Source organism: Mustela erminea, chromosome 3 (assembly GCF_009829155.1).
Source record: "Mustela erminea isolate mMusErm1 chromosome 3, mMusErm1.Pri, whole genome shotgun sequence".
Taxonomy (NCBI): Eukaryota; Metazoa; Chordata; class Mammalia; order Carnivora; family Mustelidae; genus Mustela; species Mustela erminea.
The window spans coordinates 1,524,011-1,540,284 of NC_045616.1; the positions used below are offsets into that span (position 1 = coordinate 1,524,011).

General features: G+C 35.5%; 1 pseudogene; it reads left to right on the forward strand.

Annotated features, from left to right (window-relative positions):
- Window positions 1-13,598: 13,598 nt before the first annotated feature.
- On the forward strand, window positions 13,599-14,540 carry LOC116585732 (annotated as a pseudogene).
- The last annotated feature ends 1,734 nt before the right edge of the window (window positions 14,541-16,274 follow it).

Here is a 16,274-nt window from a genome sequence, read left to right on the forward strand (position 1 = left end):
AACTATTGGGACTTCATCAAGATAAAAAAAATGTTTCTGCACAGCAAAGGAAACAATCAACAAAACTAAAAGGCAATCAATGGAATGGGAGAAGACATTTGCAAATGACATATCAGATAAAGAGCTGGTATCAGAGATCTATAATGAACTTCTCAAACTCAACACTCAAAAAATAATCCAGTCAAGTGAATGGCCAGAAGACTTGAAAAGACTCTTCTCCAGAAAAGACTTACAAATGACCAAAAAACACATGAAAAAATACCTGTATCATTTGCCATCAGGGAAATACAAATCAAAACCACAATGAGACACCAACTTGTAACAGTTAGAATAACAAAAATTAATGAGTCAAGGAACAAAAAATGTTGGCGAGGAAGTGGAGAAAGGAGAACACTCTTACATTGTTGGTGGGAATGCAAGCTGGTATAGCAACTCTGGAAACTATTATGAAGATTTCTCAGGATGTAAAAAATCAAATTACCCTTTGACAAAGGAATTGCACTACTGGTTATTTAGCCCAAAGATACATATATAATTAAAAGAAGGGACACATGCACCCCAATGTTCATGGCAGCAATCTCCACAATAGCCAAACTGTGTAAGGGGTCAAGATGTCTTTCAATGGATGAATATATAAAGAATATGTGGATTGTACATACAATGGAATATTACACTGTCATCAAAACGATGAATATCTAACATTTACATCAACATGGATGGAACTGGAGTGGATTATGTAAGTAAAATGTCAATCAGAAAAAGAATTATCATATGGTTTCACTCATATGTGGTACATAAGGCATAGTGCAGAGGACAATAGGGGTGAGGTAGGAATCTGGGTGGTAAGAAATCAGATAGTGAGGCAAACCATATGAAAATTTTGATTCCAGGAAACAAACTAAGTATTTTGAAAGGTAGGTGGTTGTAGGGATGGGGTAACTAGATTTTGGACATTAGAGAGGGCACATGATATGGTGAGCACTGAATATTTTTTTAAAGATTTTAATTTGACATAGATCACAAGTAGGCAGAGAGGCGGGGGAGGGAGCAGTCTTCCTGCCGAGCAGAGAACCTAATGTGGGGCTTGATCCCAGGATCCTGAGACCATGACCTGAGCCAAAGGCAGAGGTTTAACCCACTGAGCCACCCAGGAACCCCTAACACTGAGTATTATACTGAAACAATAAATTACTGAACAGTTTATCAAAAACTAATGGTATACTATGACTTGGCTAATCAAATTTAAATTTAAAAAATGGGGAAAAAAATGGAGAACAGACCTCAATGTGAGACAGGAAACCATGAAAATCCTAGAGGAGAGCACAGTCAGTAACCTCTTAGACAACAACCCTAGCAAATCCTATGTCTCCTTACGGAAAGGAAACAAAAGCAAAAATAAATTACTGGGACCTCATCAAAAAGAAAATATTCTGCTCAGCAAACGGAATAATCAAGAAAACTAAAAGACAGCCTTTAGAATGGCAGAAGATATTTACAAACAACATGTCTGAGAAAGGGTTACTAACCTAAACGTTTAAAGAAACTATCAATATCAATATTCCCAAAACAAACAGTGCACTTAAAAATGGGAAGAAGACATGAATAGACATTTTTCTAAAGAAGTCCTAGAGATGGAAAAGATGCCAAACACCACTAATTATCAGGGAATTACAAGTCAAAAATACAATGAGATATCCCTTCTCACATGACATAATAGGTATATCAACAACACAGGAAATAACTTGTGTTGGAAAGCATGCGGAGAAAAGAACATCCTCATAACTGTTAGTGGTAATGTAAACTGTGAACCCACTGCAAAACCGTATGGAATTTTCTCAAAATATTAGCAGTAGAACTACCCTCTGATTCAACAATTACACTATTAGGTATTTACCCAAATACACAAAAATTCTAATTCAAAGTTATACATGCATCCTGATATTTATATGACCACTATCAAAAAGAGCTAAAATATGGCAAGAATGTGTCAATCGACTGATGAATAGATAAGGAACATATGGTATGTGTATATATATTGGAATGCAATGGAATATTATAGTGTAATATTACTCAGACATAAAATATAATAAAATCTTGTCATTTGGAACATCCTGGATGAAGGTAGATAGTATTATGCTAAACAAAATCAGTCCATCAGGTAAAGACAAATGCCACATGATTTCACTCATGTGTGGAATTTAAGAAAGAAAAAAAATTACTATAGGGGATAAAAGAGAAGCAAACCAAGAAACAGATTTAACTACAGAAAGCAAACAGATGATTACTGGACGGAAGGGGGGCAGGGGAGGGATTTAATAAGTGATATATATTAAGGAAGACAGTTGTTGTGCTGAGCACTGAGTGTTGTATGTAAGTGATAAATCACTAAATTCTCTACCTGAAACTAATGTTACACTATATGTTAACTAACTGGAATGTAAATGCAAATTTGGATGAAAGAAAAATAAAATAGAATGAGATAATATAATGATTAAAATTTTCTAAAATAACAAGACAAGTGGCCCCTGGGTGGCTCAGTGGGTTAAAGCCTCTGCCTTCCGATCAGGTTATGATCCCAGGGCCCTGGAATCAAGACCTGCATCAGGCTCTCTGCTCAGCAGGGAGCCTGCTTCCCCTCTTCTCTCTCTGCCTGCCTCTCTGCCTACTTGTGATCTCTGTCTGTCAAATAAATAAAATATTTAAAAATATATATCAGGACAAAAGTATTGTAACTACATTAAAATTAAAAACTTTTGCACAGCAAAGGATACAACCAACAAAATTAAAAGGCAACTTTTGGAATGTGGGAAGATATTTACAAATGATCTGATGAAGGGTTAGTGTCTAAAATATATAAAGAACTTAGAAAACAAAACAAAACAAAACAAAAAACACTAATAATCCAATTTTAAAATGGGCAAAAGACATGAATAGACATTTGTCCACAGAAAACATCAAGATGACTGACAGATATATGGAAGGATGTTCAACATCACTCATCAACAAGGAAATGCAAATTAAAACTACTATATGATATCACTTCCCAGCTGTCAGAATGGCTAAAATCAACAACAACAACACACACACACACACACACACACACACACACACACACACACACACACTCACAAATGCTGCTGTTGAGGATGTGCAGGAAAATGTGCCCTTTTGCACTGTTTCTAGGAATGCATACAAGTGCAACCACCCTGGAAAAGAGGATGGAGGTTCCTCCAAATGTTAAAAATAGATATGTCCTCTTATAGAGCAATCACACTATTGGGTATTTACCTAAAAAATACAAAGTTATTAATTCAAAGGGATATAGGCATCCTTATATTTATAGCCACATTATTTGCAATAGCTAAAATATGAAACATCCCAAGTGTCCATGTGCCCATGGATTGATTAATGAATATATAATGGAATATTACTTGACATTAAAAGGAATGAAATCATACCATTTACAATTACATGGATGAAACTAGTGACTATTATGCTAAGCAAAATAAGTCACTCAGAGAAATCCAAATAGCCTATGATTCCACTCTTATGTGGAACTTACAAAGAAAAAAAAAAGAAGAAGAGAGAGATAGAGAAACAAGCCAAGAGAAGATTCTTAATTATATAATACAAACTGATGGCTAATATACGGGAGGTGGGTGTGTTGGATGAGTGAAATAAGTAATGGGAGTTAAAGAATGCCATTTGTAAAGAACACCAAGTGATATATGGACTTTTTGAATCATGATATTGTACACCTGAAATAATATAACACTGTATATTCACTAACTGAAACTAAAATAAAAACTTAAAAAATAGAAACAGATTTACAATAACTGTGAAAAACATTTCTCCACAATATTAAGATAAACAGTGAGATTCATGTTAAAAATTTAAAATTTTAATTTTATATTGAAGGACATTAAACAACAAATATATTAAAAATGACTGAGAAATAAGAAAAAATGGGAAAAAGCCTTTATGTATTAATATTTTAAATGCCACTTGCTTTTACTATTTTTAGAACAAGATACTCTACCTTTTTATTTCGCCATGGGCTCTAAAAATATATAAACAAGCCATGCTCTTAATCACGTTTATGTGACCAATCATTGACACCACATTACCTGAATCCCTATGTTGATAATAATAAATAATAATAAAATAAAGATCACTTCATTTTAACAACAACAAAAAATGAGTGACATATTTATATAGTTCTGACTTTTGCAGAGGAAGTTCAAAGCACTTTCCATGGAATATCTAATGTAGTTTTCATAAAATCTCTGTGAGGGAGTGTACCAGAATCACTTGGTTGTTAAACACTTGTCAGAGTGACATTATGTCATAGGTATGTTTTTGCTCAGGTTATACCTCCATGGTATTTGGGGATGGATTATATATACGTATCATCATTCTGGTCCACCAGTGACCAATACTGTTAGGGCTCACCCCCTGGAATATTGCTGCTGATCATGGATCCTGAGTCAAATAGACCTGGGTTTAAAATTTTATCCTGTAAGTTTTCAGGCAGGTTATGAGACTCCTGTAAGTCTCTACATGCCAATTTTGTATAAAATTGAGCCATGTGGCTTATTTTTTTTAATTAATGGAAATACACACCAGGGGTAAGATTGTGAAATACCATGTCTGAAACACAACAACAAAGAGTATTATTCATTCAGGTGATAATTTATAAATGGAATATTGATAAAATTAAGTATATAAAGTCACATAATAGTTTTGATCAATTAAGTACTGGGATGTATTAAATATGATTTTTAAAATGCTTTAAGATTAAAGAAGATAGATGTAGGGGAAATTCATTCATTAACAGGAGGTGATCCAGTATATTTGAAGAGGACTTTGGCTTTTTAAATGGATCTCAAAATATGTGTGGGATGTACCAGCAAAAGACACAGGCAAGCAAAACAAAGTTGACTAAGAATAATAAAACAGCACTAGAGCTCATATTATGCTGGAAATATCCTCATGTTATATGAGGTTTCAAATCTTAGTGAATTGAAAGTAATTATTAAATTACAACATTAGGGTTCATATGCTCCTACAAAATGATCTAGCATTTTCTGCTTATATTTTGTATTCTCTAGGATCCATAAATGATACTATATTTTGTAGAAAAATGATCATGATGAGGGGATTGGAACTTGGTATTAGAAGCTACTACAGTATGCTTCTTATAGGGCAATGTAAAAGCTTACTACAAAGTAGATATTGAATTTACAACTGGAAATAAAAAAAAGACCTTGATAGTGAGAAGTTTTAAGTTTGAGCAATTTCACGGTTTTTAAAATTTAAATTTATTTTGAAAATATTTTAGATTGATACTGTTTAATATTACCAATTAAAATAACATTTAAACTAGGTATTGTCCCCAAATCTACATTAATAATTTCTTTTTTTTAACTTGGTTTTTTTTTAATTTTTTCAATTTATTTATTTTCAGAAAAACAGTATTCATTATTTTTTCACCACACCCAGTGCTCCATGCAATCCCTGCCCTCTATAATACCCACCACCTGGTACCCCAACCTCCCACCCCCCTGCCACTTCAAACCCCTCAGATTGTTTTTCAGAGTCCATAGTCTCTTGTGATTCACCTCCCCTTTCAATTTACCCCAACTCCCTTCTCCTCTCTAACTCCCCATGTCTTCCAATCACTAGATTGCTTTGGGTAGTATAGACATTTACAAAATGTTTATTCTTACTTTTTAAAATTTATTTTTTAAATTTCTTTTCAATGTTCCAAAAGTCACTGTTTATGCACCATACCCAGTGCTCTTCCAAACCTTGGGCACGGGATGTTTTTCCATTTCTTTGTGGGTTTTCTACAATTTCTTTCATAAGTGTTTGCTTTTCTGCAGATTACAGGAATTTCTCCCTTTGGTTAGGTTTATTCTTAGGTATCTTATTGTTTGAGAGGCAATTCTAAATTAGATGAATTCCGTGATTTCCATTTATACTGCTGCATAAATGGTGTATAGAAAGACAACACATTTCTGTATATTGTTTTATATCCTGCAACTTTGTGAATTCATGTATTAGTTTTAGCATTTTTTGGTATGTTTTTGGGATTTATACATAGAGTATCATGTCTTCTGCAAATAGTGAAAGTGTGGACTTCATCCTTGCCAATTTGGAGACATTTTGGTTTCTTTTTGGGAGTTATTTATCTCTCAAGACAGTCTACACATTTAATATAATACTTATCAAAATACCATTAGTTTTTATCACAGAGCTAGAACAAACACTCCTAAGAATTGCATGGAACAACAAAAAACCCTGAATAGCCAAACCAATCCTGAAAAAGAAAAGGAAGGCTGAAGATATCATTATTCTAGACTTCAAGATATATTACAAAGTTGAAGTCATCATGACACTATAGTATTAGAACAAAAACAGACACATAGATAAATGGACCACAGTAGAAAACACAGAAAAAAACCCAAAATTATTTGGTCAACTAAATCCTCAACAAAGCAAGAAAGAATATCCTTTGGAGGAAATACAGTCTCTTTAACAAATGGTATTTGGAAAATAGGACAGCAACATGAAGAAGAATGAAACTGAACCACTTTCTCAACACAGACACAAAAATAATCTCAAAATGGATGAAAAAGCCTAATGTGAGATAGGAATCCATCAAAATCCTGGAGAAGAACACAGACAGTCACCTATTTGACTTTCACAGTAGCAACATCTTACTAGACACATATATGGAGGCAATGAAAACAAACAAAAATGAACTATTGGTACTCCATTAAGATAAAAAGATTCTGCACAACAAAGGAAGCAATTACCAAACTAAGAAGCAGACTATTCAACGGGAGAAGATACTAGCAAATTACTTATCTGAGAAAAGGTTAGTATCCAAAATTTATAAAGAACTTACAACTCAACATCCAAAAATCAAATAATCCAGTTAAGTAATGGTCACAAAACTTTAATAGACAAATTTCTATAAAAGACACTCAGATGCCTAAAAGACATTAAAAGATGGCTAACATCACTTATCATGAGACCAATACAAATAAAAACCATGATGAGGGGCACCTGGGTTGTTAAGTGGGTTAAATCCCCTACCTTTGGCTCAGGTCATGATCCCAGGATCCTGGGATCGAGCCCCACATCAGGCTCTTTACTTGGCGGGGAGCCTGCTTCCTCCTCTTTCTCTGTCTACTTGTGATCTTTGTCTGTCAAATCAATCAATCAATAAATAAGTAAATAAAACCATGATGAGATAGCACATCACACTGGCCATAATGATAAAATTAAAGACACAGGAAACAACCATTTTTGGCAAGGATGCAGAGAAAGATGCACTTTTATTGGGAATTCAAACTGTTGCAGCCATTCTGGAGAAGAGGATGGACGTTTCTCAAAATGTTAAAAATAGAACCTCCCTTTTTTTTCTTAAAGATTTTATTTATTTGACAGACAGAGATCACAAGTAGGCAGAGAGGCAGGCAGAGAGAGAATGAGGGAATCAGACTCCCTGTTGAACAGAGAGGATTGATCCCAGGACCCTGGAATCATGACATGAGCCTAAGACAGAGGCTTTAACACACTGAGCCACCCAGGGCCCCTAGAACCACGTTTTGAATCAGTCATTGCACAACTAGGTCCTTACTCAATATATATAAAAATACAGATTGAAGGCTTACATGCACTCCAATGTTTATAGCAGCATTGTGAAGAATGCCAAAATGTGGAAAGAGCCCAAATTTCCATCAAATGATGAATGGATAAAAAGATGTGGCAAATAGAGAGAGAGATAGGTAGATATAGGTATAGATATATAGATATATGCCAAAAGAAAGATGGGGTGTTAATATTTATATTGGAGAAACTAAACTTTAAAACAAAAACTGTAACAATTAATGAGGACAGACTGTATAAAATCATAAACAAGAAAATCCAACAGAAAGGTATAACAATTATAAATATTTATGCATCTAACACAGAAGCACCCAAATGCATACAATATTTAAATTGATAATAATAGTACAATAATAGTATAGGACTTTAACACCCCTCTTGCATCACTGTACAGATTTTCTGAACAGAAGAACAAGGAAACAATACCTCCAATGACACACTGAAATGGGAGGATTTAACAAATGTATTTACAACTTTCCATTCTAAAACAGCATAATACACATTATTTCAAATGCACATGGAACATTCTCCAGAATAGATTCTATATTAGACCACAAAACGAGTTTTAATGCATTAAAAAATATCCAAGTCATCTCATGCATCTTATCTTAACATAGTAGTATGAAATTGTAAGTGCATCAGAAGAAAAATTTTAGAAATACCACAAACACATCAAGGTTAAATAACATGCTTATAAGCAATGAAGGAACAACTGGGAAAACAAATAAGAAATTTTTAAAAGTATGTAGAAAAAATAATGAAAATACAACAGTCAAAAACATCTGGGGGGAGCAGCGCCTGCATGGCTCAGTGGGATAAGCCTCTCCCTTCACAGGTAATTCTAAAAAAAAAAAAATTAATACCAATTCTTCTCAAAATATTCCACAAAAAATAGAAAAGAAAGGAAAACTTCCAAATTTGTTCTATGAGGCAAAAATAATCCAGATACCAAAACCAGATAAAAACAGTACTAAAAAAGAGAACTAGAGGTCAATATCCCTGATGAGCATAGATTGAGAAAAAAAAAAAAGGAAAGCAAGAAACCAAGTAAAATACTAGCAAGTTCAACAATACATTAAAAAATATTCAATACCATCACTTGAAAATGTTTCCTGGGTTTCAAGTGTGGTTCAATATTCACAAATCAATCAAAATGATCCAGTACATCATAAAAGAAAGGATAAGATCCAAATGATCATTTCAACAAATGAAAAAATGACAGAGTACTACAGCTACGCATGATAAAAACAACCTAGTAGGTATGGAGGGAACATACATCAATATAAAACAGGACTTATTGAAAACAAAAGCAAAAACAAACAAACAACAAAAACAAAAACAAAGCAGAGATGACATCATCTTAATGAGGAACAACTGAGAATTGTTCTCCTAAGGTCAGGAACAAGATGAACATGTCCACTCTCACCATTTTTTTTAACACATTACTGGATTTCCTAGTCACAGAATTCAGTCAACAAAAAGAAATAAAACAAATCCAAACCAGGCAGAAAAAGTAAAACTTTCACAATTTGCAGATGTAATGGTATTAAGAATACCACTTCACAGCAGTCAGAGTGGCAAACGTTAACCAATCAGGAAACAACAGATGTTGACAGTATGCAGAGAAAGGGGAACTCTCCTGCTCTGTCAGTGGGAATGCAATCAAGTGCAGCCACTCTGGAAAACAGTATGGAGGTTCTTGAAAAGTTTAAAATGGAGCTACCCTATGACCCAGCAATTGCACTACTGGATATTTACCTTAAAGATACAAATGTGGTGATCCAAAGAGGCATGTGCAATGTTTATAGCAGCAATGTCCACAATAGCCAAACTATAGAAAGAACCTATATATCCAACAACAGATAAATGGGTAAAAAGATGTGGAGAGAGTCTGTGTGTGTGTGTGTGTGTGTGTGTGTGTGTGTGTGTGTGTGATGGAATATAATGTAGCTATCAAAAATGATCTATTGCCACTTACAATGATGTAGATGGAACTAGAAGATTTTATTCTAAGTGAAATAAGTCAATCAGAAAAATATAATTATAATATGATCTCACTGACTTGAGAAACTTGTGAAACAAGACAGAAGATCACAAGGGAAAGGAGGGAAAAATAAAACAAGATGAAACCAGAGAGGGAGACAAACCATAAGAGACTCTTAATCTTAGGAAACAAAAGTGAAGATTGATAGGGGGATAGGGGTTGGGAGGGATGGGGTGACTGGGCAATGGGCATTGGGGAGTATATGTGCTATGCTGAGTGCTATGAATTGTGTAAAACTGATGAATCACAGACCTGTACCCATGAAAAAATAATACATTATATTAATCACAAAAAAACCTGAAAGACCACCCCAAAACTGCTAGAACGATAAACAAATTCAGTAAAGTGGCAACATACAAAATCAATGTACAAAAATGTGTTGTGTATCTATAAACCAAAAATAAAGCAGCAGAAAGAGAAATTAAGAAAACAATCCCAATCCTATTTGCATTTGAAACAAAAATAATAACAGACTAGGGGTGCCTGGGTGGCCCAGTGGTTTAAGTGCCTACATTTGGCTCAAGTAATGATCCCAGGTTCCTGTTGAGGTGGAGTCTGCTTCTACTTCTTATTCTGTGCCCCCTAATCATTCTCTATTTCTCTGTCTCAAATAAGTAAGTAAGTAAGTAAGTAAGTAAGTAAGCAAATAAATAAATAAATAAAATTTTTAAAAATAATAATGACAAACCTAGAAATAAACCTAGTGAAAGAGGTGAAAGGAATGTACGCTCAAAACTATGGAACACTGATGGAAGAAATCAATGAGAAACCAAAATAATGGAAAGATAGTCCATGTTCATGGATGGGAAAAAAAATTGCTTAAAAATCTATACCATCCAAAGAAAATATTTACATTTAAACCAATCTTATCAAAAAACCAACAAAGTCTTTTACAGAATTAGAACAATTTTTCAAAGTTATATGGAACTACAGAAGACTACACATAGCCAAAGCAATCTTGAAAATGAAAAGTAGGAGGCATCAGAATTCCAGACTTCAAGTTATATTAGAAAGCTATAATGAACAAGACAGTATGTATGAATCTTATATAAACCAGGAAAGAAAATTCAAGAGATGAAGTCAGTCTCTCTCTCTCTCTTTCTCTCTCTCTCTACACACACACACACACACACACACACACACACACACACACACAGATATGAGCTTCAGCCATAGAAAAGAATGAGATGTTAGCACTTGCAATAACGTGGGTGGAACTAGAGTGTTTAATATAAGTGAAATAAATGAGTCAGAGAATGATAACACATGATTTAAGTGAAGTGGAATTTAAGAAATAAAACCAAACAAGTGATGGACAAAAAACTGAGAGAGGGAAAGTAAGAAACATATTATTAATTAAAGAACAATTTGATGTTTATCATAGGGATGTTGGAGTTGAGTTAAATAGGTCATGGAATTAAGGGATACACTTGTCATGATGAGCACAGTGTGGCTATGGAACTGTGGATTTACTATATCATAATCTAAAACTAATACCTACCTAGAATTAAAATATAACTTAAAAGAATGAAGACCCTCAAAGGCTTTCTATTTATATGGTTTAGATTACGAATATTTATGAAATTAAAATTAAAATTAATATTTAAAAAATAAGAAAGAGGTCAATTCACAAAAAAAAGGATGGAATTCACAGGGTGCCTGGGTGGCTCAGTGGGTTAACGTCTTTGCCTTTGGCTCAGCTTATGATCCCAGGGTCCTGGGATCGAGCCCCGCATCATGCTCTCTGCTCAGCAGGGAGCCAACTTCCATACTCTCTCTCTGCCTGCCTCTCTGCCTACTTGTGTTCTCTGTCAAATAAATAAATAAAATCTTTTTAAAAAAATGATACAATTCATTAGAAGGTAAATATGGAATTTTGTATAGCCTCCAGTGTGCTGACCTCAAGGGAAAAAATGGTGTCTTGGTTCAAGGTCTGTTTCTTTGTATTATATAAGTAAATATATTTTAAGAAGTAAATACTCCCTCAGTGATACACTATAACTCTCTATAGAGAGATACATGTTTATCTATGTCTTATTATTCCCTCCTTTTTCACCCTCAATGAGGAACCTGAATGAATGCACAGACCCAATGGATATATAGTGGGGATGAAATTTTGATTGCTAAAATGTCTCAAAGAAGAAGGTGTGTGCTGATAGTTTTTAAAAATTTTTGCAGACATATCTAATGTGCTAATTTCCTAAATTTTAGCTTGTAAAACATTTTTAAATTAATCTATTAAATATTTCAATGTCATAGTAAATTTTTAAAAACTCACTTAAGAAAAAAAAATCTAGAATTAACATGATTTGCTATAAGAATATAGAAGTGTCTTTCCCAAAAGCCAGTACTTCCTTGGCTTAAAATGGAGTAAGCACAATCTAATGTTGTTGTTGTTGCTGTTGTTTTCTTAATTTCCAGAATTTTTCATTTATTTTTGTTCCCATAAGCACCATTTCACACAAATTGTTTATAAGTTATGTGTGCATGTTACATATATATATGTATATATATATACATATATATATGTATATCTTCACACATATACAATAACAATAAAAATAAATTGTTATGCTTGGTATAAAAGGGATAATTATGCAATTGAGGGAAATGGCATAGCTGATGCTGCTTAAAGTGAAGGAAAGCCATCTCTGAAAAAATATGCTTTACTCATAGGAATGCATATAGGGAATTTCTAATGCTTCTTCTTAGTACGAGTTTTATCATTACACCTCAGATTGTGTAAAAAAGATGCAAGAAAATTAAATAAATTATACAGGATTCATAGTAGATAAATTTCAGGTTTTAATTGTGGTTCCTGGGGCACCTGAGTGGCTCAGGCATTAAGCATCTTCCATTGGCTCAGGTCATAATCCCAGGGTCTTGGGATTAAGCCCCATCATTGGGTTATCTAATTAGCGGGAATCCTACTTCTCCCTCTCCCACTCCCCCGGTTGTGTTCTCTCTCGCTGTGTATCTCTCTGTCAAATAAATAAAAATTAAAAAAAAAAATCTTAAAAAAAGTTATGGCCCATAACGAAGCTGGGATTCAAAATGTTCAGAAAAAACTACACAACACTGTGTTCTTTAGTATCAATTAACTGTATTTGTATAGAAATGAAATGGTGCTCATTGGATTCACCTGTAGGTGAGAATTTGAAGAGAATAATGAGAAGCCGCAAGCAGCAAGACAGTTTATGAAAAAAAAAAAAAAGTAAGGTGTGAATAAATATACTGCATTTAGAGAAAGTAGTGTGCATGAGCTGCTGTGAGGAAGGGGCCTAAAAATTCATGCCACAAGCCTGAGGCTTCAGGTGACTTTCCACCATATTGCATAGCTATTTGCAGGACTGGAAAGAGACCAAAGAAATGGTAATCATCCCAAGGAATTGTCTGTAGCCAAATTGTATCCATACATGATGAAAACAAACTGAAATGACATCTGTATCCATGGATATTAACTTCAGTTTGGGAGAAAATTTACTCATTGGATGTAAATATTTCCATTGCATTAGGGTACATAAATAGCATGCCTGATAAAACAATCAATGTAGATGTAAATTCAAATATGGATTGTATGAATAGTATAGACAAAGCAACATAGCTGGCACAATTTAAATCATTATTCACAGAATTTACATTTTGAGGAAACTATTATCTCTTGAAAAGCAGAAATCATTATTTCTTGAAAAAAGTTTAGAGCACTGCACCCAGCACACTCATATGAATATACAAACAATATTAAAAAAAGACGTAATTGGCAAGGAAAAGGAATTTACATGATACTTTATTACACACGTGGGTGTGGGTGAGGTATTTAACATTTCTGATCTTCACAATTTAATATTTTCCTTTTCTAGATTTTTTTGGGAATATGGAAATAAGAAATCTAACAGTCATCAAGGAATTCATCCTTCTTGGACTTTCTGGATCAGCAGAGCAACAATATTTCTTATCCGTGCTATTTCTCTGTTTGTATTTAATGACTATATCAGGCAACATACTTATCATTTTGGCTGTTGGCTTTGATTCTCATCTCCACTTACCCATATATTTCTTCCTTAGTAACTTGGCTTTTGTTGACATCTATTTTTCCTCCACTACTATCCCCCAAATGATAGTGAACCTCTTGACTAATACAAAGACAATTCCTTTTGTGGGGTGTCTCAGCCAGCTTTTCTTCTTTATTTCTTTTGTGAATATGGACAGCCTTCTTCTTTGTGTAATGGCATATGATAGATAAGTGGCAATTTGTTACCCTTTACATTATATTGCCATTATGAATCCTCACCTTTGTGTCTGGCTAGTGGCTGGGCTCTGGCTTGTCACCTATCTCCATGCCCTTTTACACACTGTATTAATGGTGCATCTGTCCTTCTGTGCTTCCAATATCATCCTCCATTTCTTCTGTGATCTCAATCCTCTCCAGAAGCCCCCTTGCCCTGATATATCCCTCAATGTGATGGTTAATTGTACAGTAGGAGGTCTACTTGCTCTCATTCCTCTTATCTCCATCCTCATATATTATGGGCTGATCTTCTCCACCATCATGAAGATCACATCTACTCAGGGGAAAGAGAGAGCTTTCTCCAAATGTAGCTGCCACCTGTCAGTGGTGGTGTTGATCTATGGCACAGCAAGTGCTGTCTATTGCAGCCCCTCCTCCTCCTTTATCCCTAAAAGTGAGACCCTATTAGCCCTTATGTATACATTGGTGACTCCAATGCTGAATTCTTTCATCTACAGTCTAAGGAACAGCAATATGTAGAAAGTACTTCAAAAAATGCTTTGCAAAAGTGCACACTTACAACAGTAATGATGAATATCCAATGGCTGGATTAAACGTTATGAATATTGTCATGAAAAGTGCATTCCCGGAGGAAACATTTAAAATTACAACAGAGGGGAGACAAGATGGCGGGGAAGTAGGAGGAAGCGTCTTTTCAACCTGTACCCTAAAGTGAGCTGATTACCTTCCAAAGAACTCCGATCAACCATGAAATCAGCGTGAGATCAGAATTATACACGTCTGGGCCTCTACACGGGCAGAATATGCCAGTGGGCAGGAAAAGTGGAGTGGGAGCATTGGACTGATATCGGAAGATAAACAAAAGTGTGAGGGAGCCACCAGTGACAACCTATTGGAAAGTAATACCACTAATATGAGAGTGCCCTGCATCTGGGGACCAACATTAACTTGGAGACTGGCTGAAAGCACTCAAAAAGAGCAAAGGATCACGGGTGGGGTAATTGTGGGAATTGGCGTGGCTAGGGACAGGGGCTTAAGTCCTGGGGCCCAGCCTCCCCTGGTGCTGAGCCAGAGAGAGTGCTGCAGAGAAATCAGGTCATGGTCCCTGAGTCACCAGCATGCCCAAGAACGTGTGGGGTCCGGTTTCTCTGAGGGGCTGGGAGCCTTGCCAGCTGACAGAATGCCCAGCCATGCTACAGAGCCTGAGATGCACGTGCCCCTCACCTTTCCCTGAGAGGGGTGCACACAAGCTGAGCAGTCTTAGACCCAGAAAGACCAGACACTCCCAACCTGGGCCAATGGGAAAATCTCAGTGTGCGACCACTGCTTGGAACATTTCTGGTGGTCTGGAGCTTCCCAGACAGGTACTGCTGCCTTGGTTTTGGGTACAAGCAGACGATCCTATGTCCCCAAGGACCACGACTCAGAATCTGCTCTACCAGCGGCCAAGGGGGTATTTATTTGGGCTCTGCAACACACACAGGGTACCAGACTGAGGCTTCTCTCTAAGAGGGGGGTCAGGGTGCAGTTTGCTTTTCTTAAACCTACAAAAACCAGCAAAAGCAGTCAAGGAGAGAGGGAAAAAAAAAGGGACAAACATAAAAACCTCCAGAGAAAAAAAGCCTGGAAAAAATGGTTTCCTCAGAGCCCACCCCCTTGAGGGGGGCGGGAGACCATAACTCAGGAAACATCACTGACTGAAAACCCACGTGACAAGCCCCCCCCAATACCAACCAGGTAAGGGAAAAAAAAAAAAAAGACGACAAGAAAACAACCATCACTACTTCATAGGACAACTTTTATTTTTAATTCGATCCCACTATTCTGGCTCATGTTTTTTTTTAATTTTTTTAGGATTTTAATTATTTATTCGACAGAGAGACAGAGATCACAAGCAGGCAGAGAGGCAGGCAGAGAGAGAGGAGGAAGCAGGCTCCCTGCTGAGCAGAGAGCCCGACGTGGGGCTCGATCCCAGATCTCTGGGATCATGACCTGAGCCGAAGACAGAGGCTTTAACCCACTGAGCCACCCAGGTGCCCCTCATTGTTTTTTTTTTATATAGTTTTTTTTAGCCTATTTACCATCACAGTGAGATGTCCAGTACATCAAATTCCTTAATAACCTTCTAAACTGAACTTTTTGATTCATACTCCTGTGTTTTTTTTTTTGCATTTCTATTTTGAAAATTTCTTTTGTTTTTAATTTTAGTTTAGTTCAGTCTAGTTTATTCCTTTTTTATTTTTATTTTCTAATATTCATATAGAGTTAAATTTCAAAGTAATACCTTTTCACCAATTAACG